The sequence below is a fragment of the Nycticebus coucang genome, chromosome 9 (genome assembly GCF_027406575.1).
Source record: "Nycticebus coucang isolate mNycCou1 chromosome 9, mNycCou1.pri, whole genome shotgun sequence".
Lineage (NCBI taxonomy): Eukaryota > Metazoa > Chordata > Mammalia > Primates > Lorisidae > Nycticebus > Nycticebus coucang.
Genome location: NC_069788.1, coordinates 24,301,959 through 24,310,262, shown reverse-complemented (window position 1 = coordinate 24,310,262; position 8,304 = coordinate 24,301,959). Strand labels below are relative to the sequence as shown.

General features: G+C 34.8%; 1 non-coding gene across 1 annotated transcript; it reads right to left on the bottom strand.

Annotated features, from left to right (window-relative positions):
* Positions 1-922: 922 nt before the first annotated feature.
* LOC128594976 (U4 spliceosomal RNA) lies at positions 923-1,063 on the bottom strand. The gene has a single exon (XR_008382675.1). It is a non-coding gene; the product is annotated as a U4 spliceosomal RNA (small nuclear RNA).
* Positions 1,064-8,304: the final 7,241 nt, after the last annotated feature.

Below are 8,304 nucleotides of genomic sequence, written 5' to 3'. Positions count from 1 at the left end.
CTTTCACCATAGCTTTCAGCTCATCGTGGCTCATTTCCAAGATTAAAATCACCAGAATGGAACTTCTTGAGCCATTGATAATCCTGTGTGTTCACTAACCACGTCCTTCCCAACACTGTTGATATGCTGAGTTGTCTGTGCTGCACGGCTTCCAGAAGGGAACCATATTAGAAAATAACACACACCTGTGGTGCATATTATAGGGGTATTTGCGAAACTTGGTAAATGTAGAATGTAAATGTTTTGGCACAGTAACTGAGATAACGCCGGAAAGGCTATGTTAACCACTGTGATAAAAATGTGTCAAATGGTTTATGAAGTGAGTGTATGATGCCCCATAATCATATCATTGTATACAGTTATGATTTAATAAAAAAAATTAAAAAAAAAAAAGAAAATAACACAAATTATGCAAAATAACAATTTCACCAAAATTGTTCTAAAATAAAATTTGAAAAATAATCACAAGCTGAAATTTGCATCGAAAGAATGAGGATGTACCTTCACAATAAAATTAAAACAAGAAGTGTCGAAGTGAAGTATCAGACATAACTGTCTAACTTGGTAATTAAGGAAATTGGATGTTTCATGAATAAAATTGGTATATACAGCCTGGAAGCGTCTTTACAGTTCTTCCAAAGTATTCCAAGGAACTGAGGTCTAGTTGAGTTTACTCCTTTAAATAAAAACATTTGTCTCTGGAAGGCTGTTTTCAACAATCGACCAATGTACAACTAACAATCCTGTAAAACAATTCAGCGCAGTTCATTACCAAAGAGTACATTTTGTCATGTAGTTTATCTAAGAGGTTAGAATATGAAATTATGTTGTGTAAAGCTAGACATTCTTTGGGTGATTGAGGTTTTAATTGTAAGAATTCAATGACATCATTTTGTAAGCTTTTTTTTTCTTTTAAATTCAGTTTCTGCAGAGACTGTCAGAATCAACCAAGGCTGACTATATTGCAAAGTCATCCTGCAGGGGGTCAGAAAAAGTTTTTAATTAGCAATAATCACATCTTAGAAAAACCTCGTAGACTACAAGACTGCCACTGTGTAAAGTTGAAACATTTTTTGAACATGCACGTATCCCAGATTGGATATTACAGAAGCTGAGTAAAACATGGTGGAAAATTGGGAGACACACAGATGAGAAGGTCAAAGTCAAAATGGGAGAGGACTAGGTCACACCGGCCCTGCTGAGCTGTGATAAGACATTTTATTTTAATTTTAGAGCAACCCGCAACTATTGAAAGGTGTTAAACAGAGAAATTACGGTCTAATCTACTATTCCTATATTAAGATTCTATGGAAATAGCAAGTGCTAGACTACAAATTTTATGAGGGCAATCGTAGGAAACTTGTCCTTTTGTCTTATTTTTTGATCCACAAGCTTTTAACAAAAGCCTTTATCACTTTTTTTATTTCAAAACATTACAGGGGTATAAACTGTTTGGGTTACGTAAGGATGGCTTTTGTAATGCTTAGGCAGGATTATAAGTGTGCCCGTCGCTAAGATAGTTTACTGTACTAGTCAGGACTATAAGTGTGCCTGTCACTAAGATAGTTTACTGTACTAGTTACTAAGTTTATGCTCATCCCTTTCATCATCCTCTCCCTGCTTGATTGCTACCGAGTTTATGCCCTTCTGTTCTCATCACTTAATTTTGGTTATTAGCAAATACATGTAGTGTGTGTCTTTATGTTCTTTAGATAATTCACTGAAAATAATGGTCTCCATCCAAATTTCTGCAAAAGGCATTAATTCATCCTTATTTATGACTAGGTAGCATTACATGGTATACATATACCACATTTTGTTAATTCACTCACGAATTGATGGGCACGTGGGTTCTATTCCATATCTTTGCAATTGTGAATTGTGCTGCAATAAACATTGGACTCCAAGCGTCTTTTTGATAAAATGACTACTTTTCCTTTGGATAAATACCCAGTAGTAGAACTGCTGGATCAAATGGTAGGTCTACTTTTAGTTCTTTGAGGAATATCGATACTGTTTTTCATAGAGGTTGGACTAATTTGCATTCCCACCAACAGGGTATAAGCATTTTTTTCTCTCTGAATCCATAGCAACAACTATTGTTTATAAAGTTTTTAGTAAAAAACATTCTAACTGGGGTAAGGTGATATCTCATTCAGGTTTTAATTTGCATTTCCCTGATGATTAGTAATGAGCATTATTTCCCTCGTTTATTGGCCATATGTCTATCTTCTTTTGAAAATATTCTGTTCATGTCTTTTGGCCACTTTTTAATGGGATTATTTTTCTTGATTTCTTGATTTTCTTGAGTTCTTTGTAGATTCAGGTTCTTAGCCCTTTAATCAGATATATAACATGCAAATATTTTCTCTGATTTTATAGGTTGTCCATTTGTTCTATTGATTATTGGTGTTTCCTTTGCTGTGAAGAACTATTTAATTGAATCAAGTCCCATTTACTTATTTTTGTTGTTGCTGGAATTGCCAGTGGGGTCTTCTTCATAAATTCTTTGCCTAGGCTGATATCCAGAAGAGTTTTTCCAACGTTTTCTTCTAGAATTTTTATGGTTTCATGAGTTACATTTAATTTTTTATCTATCTTGAATTAATTTTTGTGAATGGTGAGAGATATGGATCCTGTTTCTTTCTTCTGTATGTGGGTATCCAATTCTCCTAGAACCATCTATTGAATAGGATCCCCCCTCCCACCAGGGCATATTGTTATCTGCTTTGTCAAAGATCAGTTGGCTGTGTGTGGTTTTACATCTGGGTTCTCTGCTCTGAGCCATTAGTCCATGAATCATTTTTTGTGCCAATACCATGCTGTTCTGGTTACTATAGCCTGGTAATATAGCTTGAAGTCTGGTAATGTGATGCATTCAGATTTGTTCTTTCTGTTTAAGATCAGTTTGGCTACTCAGGTGTCTCTTTTCTATGAACCATAGGCTCTATTTTTTCTAGATCTGGGAAATCTGATGTTGGCATTTTGGAGGTGATTGCATTGAGTCTATAAATCAGCATGATACACTTTCCCAATTGTTTGTGTCATCTGTGATTTCTTTCTTCAGTGTTTTCTAGTTCTGTTAGTGGAGATTTCTCACCTCCTTGGTCAGGTATATTCTTAGGTATTTTATTTTCTTTGTAGTTATCCTGAATGGTACGGAGTCTTTGATTTGACATTCCGTTTCACTTATATTGGTGTATAGGAACACTACTAATTCATGTACATTGACTTTGTAACCTGAGACTTTGTTGAATTTATTTATCAAGTCTAGGAGTCTTTTGGGTTTTGTAGATATAAAATCATACCCTTAGCAAAAAGTGATTGTTTGACCTTCTCTTTTCCAATTTGTATACCCTTTTTTCTTTTTCTTGGCTGCTTTAGCTAGAACTTCCAGCACTATTTTGAATAGAAGTGGTAACAGTGGGGATTCTTTCTTGTTCCAGTTCTTAGGGGAAATGCTTTAAATTTCTCCCTATTCAGTGTGATGTTGGCAGTGGACTCCTTGCCTTCTTGGCTTGCATGCTTTTATGAAGCATAATACACTGTTGGAGAGATCCGCAATGTAAAGTATGGACAACAGCCAGCCAGATTCTATTACCCTAGATCCAACAGTCCTTGAGAAACTGAATTCTGCCAAATTCTCCACTTGGAACCAGATGCTTCCCCAGGCAAGCCTTCCAACAAGATGTTAACCTTCACCAACATTTTATTGCCTTATGAGAGACCCTGAAGCAGAGGACCCAGTGAAGCCATCCCCAGACTTCTGACCCATAGTAACTGTACTGTATTAAATGTAAATCGTTTTAAGCCACTACATTTATGAGAATTTCTTTACATAGCAATTGATAATTAGTATAGAGGTGCTCAATTCACACAGATTCATTTTTCTGAGAATGACTAAAACATATATGCATGGGTATACAGAAACCCTTTTTGGTTTAGTGATTAGGCACCCTGGCCATACTATTACTTAATTCATAGCTGGTCTCCTAACCTAAACTGGACCACTCATAACCTGTCTTCCAATAATTTAACACTTGGAAAAGAAAAATTAGATCACATTACTAATTCTACTCTAGAAAATGGTTGAAGAACTCCCATTCCTAAAAGTATAATTCAGTAAATCACATTTCTACCAATGGCAGTGGCAAAGTGTGTAGATTTCAACCTTGTCAATCATATTTCAGGTTTGTAATAATAATGGTTGGAATGTATACCCTCATAACCAGAATTATCTAACTCATAGTTTTCAAAAATAATCTAATTTGCTTAATGACTTTATTTTATGTTTAGGGAAGTGTTGAGTTAAATTTGTGGACAATGATTTTTTTGATCATTAAAAGAAATTTGAGAATATGGAACATACATTCTCGATCATGAGACTGTGGTTAGGGAAAGAAATTAATGATAAACTATGAGCTTGCAATGGAGGATGATAGAAATTACTTGTAGGTAACATTTAGAGAATAATATGAAAAATACATAGGTATCCTCTTTCAGGAAATGAAAATTTAAAAAAGCATAAGATGAAATAAAAATCCACTACTTAATTTTATATTATTATTAAATTGCACATAATGTATTCTTCACTTCCTTTAAACATACTTTAATACAGAGAACTTACTATAAGGAAAAAACAAAACCAAAAAAAACCAAAAGCATGAAAACATTTTCTACACTGCTGGAACTCTATCCTCTTCCAAAAGAGGGCAGCATCAAATTATAAGGTGGAAAAGAACATAGTAGGCCTTTTAAGTTCCTGGAAACCTACTTACATTGACTATCATAAGTAAGTCGAATTGAAAGAAAGAGGTGTTTTGGTATGGTGGCTCATGCCTGTAATCCAAGCACCTGGGAGGCCAAGGCGGGTTGGAAACCAGCCTGAGCCAGAGCAAGACCTTGTCTCTAAAAATAGCCAGGCATTGTGGCAGGTGCCTGTAGTCCCAGCTACTCAGGAGGCTGAAGCAAAAGAATTGCTTCAGCCCAAGAGTTTGAGGTTGTTGTGAGTTATAACACCACAGTATTCTATCAAGAGTGACAACGTGAGACTCTGCCTAAAAAAAATAAAAATAAAAATAAAATAAAGAGATGTTTGAATTCAAGAAAAACTCAAACATTTAGAATCCATCTTTTGTATAATACAAAGGTATAAATCTGTATTATAATTTACTTTAACTTTTAATTAATCCTGAATCATATATCAACACAGTTACTAATACACAAAAATCACCAGTGGTCTAACAGAGACATAAATTAATTTCAGGTTCCTTCCTAGTTAAAAGAAATCGTATTCTTGGTTCATAGTTAGGTATTAAATGATAACAAAACTTTAATGGTTTATTCAGGACACCAGGAGGCAGCAGTTACCCTGGACACAGAGACTGTAATCCAATTAGCATGGCATTTCTAGCTGGATGGTGAGAGCATGGAAATTTCGATAACCACTTTCCTTGTCTTAAATGTGTATTTATTATCAAAAGAAATGGAGAAACTGACTTGTAAAATTGGAGCAAGATGAAAGACTGTTTTTCTGTGTAGTCTTTTTTCTTAGAGACTAATTCAAACTATTTACAAAGTCTACCAAAATCATAACAAGGAACAATGGAGGAACTCTGAATTAATGCAAACTCTTCTTTTTTCACTCCTCAGGCTATTCACAGACCATCAAGATCTCAATTTTGCTCTTGAGAGAAGTATAAAATACCTATGTATTTTATCCGTGGATAAAATACCTTACAGAAAGTCTCCTGTGTGGATTTATTTTAGAATTTGACCCAATATGCTCTTAGGTGGATTGTTTTGTTTGTTTGTTTATCACATTTTTCTGGTCGAATAGATATTACATTAACTGTTGTTTATTACAGTATTAGAGTATCTGTTAGCATATTCTGAAAAAGACCAAACTCATGCAAAGCATTTTGAAAGTAGGATAGGTTAATAGTTGTTCAGTCCAGGAACATTTTGCCACAGGTAGGTAGAGAAGGCAGTGAATGTTCAGTGGAGGGAGGGAGTGGTGACCGTGTGGCATCGCTATCCTAAGCAATATTGCCCACAACTAACCAACTTCATTTTTTCCAAGTACTTTTTTCAGTTTTGTTATTTGTAAAACAGCAGGGTTGGACTATATCATCATATTCAAAATTGTTTTCAATTCTATCATTTTAAATCTTTGCAAATTATACTCATGTGTTTTAGGAATAAACACTTAAGATTACCCATAACATAAAAAACATGGTAAATATATAACTCCGCATTTGTTGTGTAAAAATTGAATGAAAAGAAATAATCCATATTCATTGTCATAAAATCTGATTCGAAAGCTTGTTAAGAATTGTGCTTACTGGATAACATTACAATCATACTCCACACATGTTTTTACTAAAACAAAATGTCAGTGTTTCCAGAAGAAATCATTGTTTATTGTTTTCACACCAGTAGCTAGAATAATTCCATGAAGAAGTTTCATGACAGTAACAACATAAAAAAATGGAGCACAGTTTAGAGATCTGCCTCAGAAAGCAAGGATTACATACCACCTGTACTAATCTGTAAGGCACTTAACATAGTCGATTTTTAAAATAGAAATCTACCAATAATTTGTTTAAGTGCAATCTTTAAGAGAAAGATGTAGTCTATTAGAGGAAAGGATATCAAGATATAAAAGGAAAGAAAAATTGTAGTAATTTATGGCCAGGTATTTTAATTTAGAGTATTTTAAGCCAAACTCATATTGAACTAAATTTGGCCCAATGATGACACTTTGAGTTTTTAAGTATGAACTGCAACCTAACTTAGAACTTAAAATAACTGGAAGCCTAATTTAGGAATATGGCTTTGTAACAAATAGCTGAGTCTCAGCCAATCACAGCAGCCTCACATCAGTCAATCACAGGCTGCCAATTGAATAGATCATGTTCAAATAAGGCAGATGCAGGGCTGTAACCAAACAAGCTGTTCCTGTATCTCACTTCTGTTTTCTGTCTACAAATGTTGGCTGCCCACATTGCAGAGTAGAGTGCTCTGAACATTTTCTGGTTCTAAGGACTTTAGATTTAGGAATAATTTTTTGCTCAGTTAAACTCAAATTTAAGTCATCTGAAATTCTGGACTTTAATACCTGAAGCCATGGTATCTGTGGTTCTGTATTACCCCAAAACCTGAAATTATGGCTCTAAATTAAGTCCTCCAAGTCTGAAACCTATTGAAGCCTTTCTAGTAGAATAGGGTAGGGGCAGGATGCCTCTTGTTTACTGAGATCATCTTTTATTTGGTTCTTTTATACCTTAAAAGAGAACAATATATGGGAACAGCCACATTTTTCTACCTAATAATTTTCTTATCCCAAAATGGTGAAAATACACAGAGAGAAAACAGGAACTATTTAGAGAAAATTTGTGCTGAATATACAAACTAATTTATAAAGCAACTGAAATTCAGTATCAGCACACCAGTCCTTTTATTTAACCATGAACAGGAATTGGGATTAGTTAGCTAGAAGAAATAATTTAGAAAGACCACTGCCAAGATAGCTTTTTCCTAATTTAAGAAGTATATCACAACTTCTACAACATTCAAAGAAAATCATTTTTCTTCTCTTTATTCTTTGTTTTGAGAAGATAAGTGAGAGCATACATTTGAAAGGGAAATTAAAAACCAAGCCAAATAAAGCAGAGCAAGACTTGTACAGCAGACAAATCTAGGGTGTTGACAAACAGTGGCAAGAGATTGAATTTAGAGAGTTATAAAAAGTCTTAATTCCTTTCCTCAAAAATCTGAAGTAGGTTGTTACTCACATGAAGTCCTTGAGCCCACTAAGAGATAGACGAGGCATATTCCGAGTTATTCTGGCTCTAACATGCAAAATGTTGCCACTGAAGCAGGATTAAATGGTAGCTGACAATATTTGCAGATTTGTGAGCAGGGAAGAAAATTGTACTCAGGTATTTACAGTGTATTAATTCATTCTTTGTCTATGCTTTTCCTAAAATCCCTTTGGAAGAGGATGCTGATTTTCATCAAAATTCACTCCCCCTTTCTTCTATAAGAGCATTGTAGCTGGGCACATCATCTAGCCAGAAAGACACTTTGCAGCCTCCCCTGCAGCCTGGTCTAGCTATGTGCATCCCATTTTTCCACTGAAAGATGAGAAGAGGTATGTGAGCTATTTCTTGGTTTCTGTCTTATTTTAACATTGGACACATGTGATCTTTTCTCTTTTCCTAGGAGCTGAAGCATACATATCTCTGAGCTGGTTCTAAGCATATAGGTGAGGACAACGGCCTAGGGGAAGATGAAGTAAAA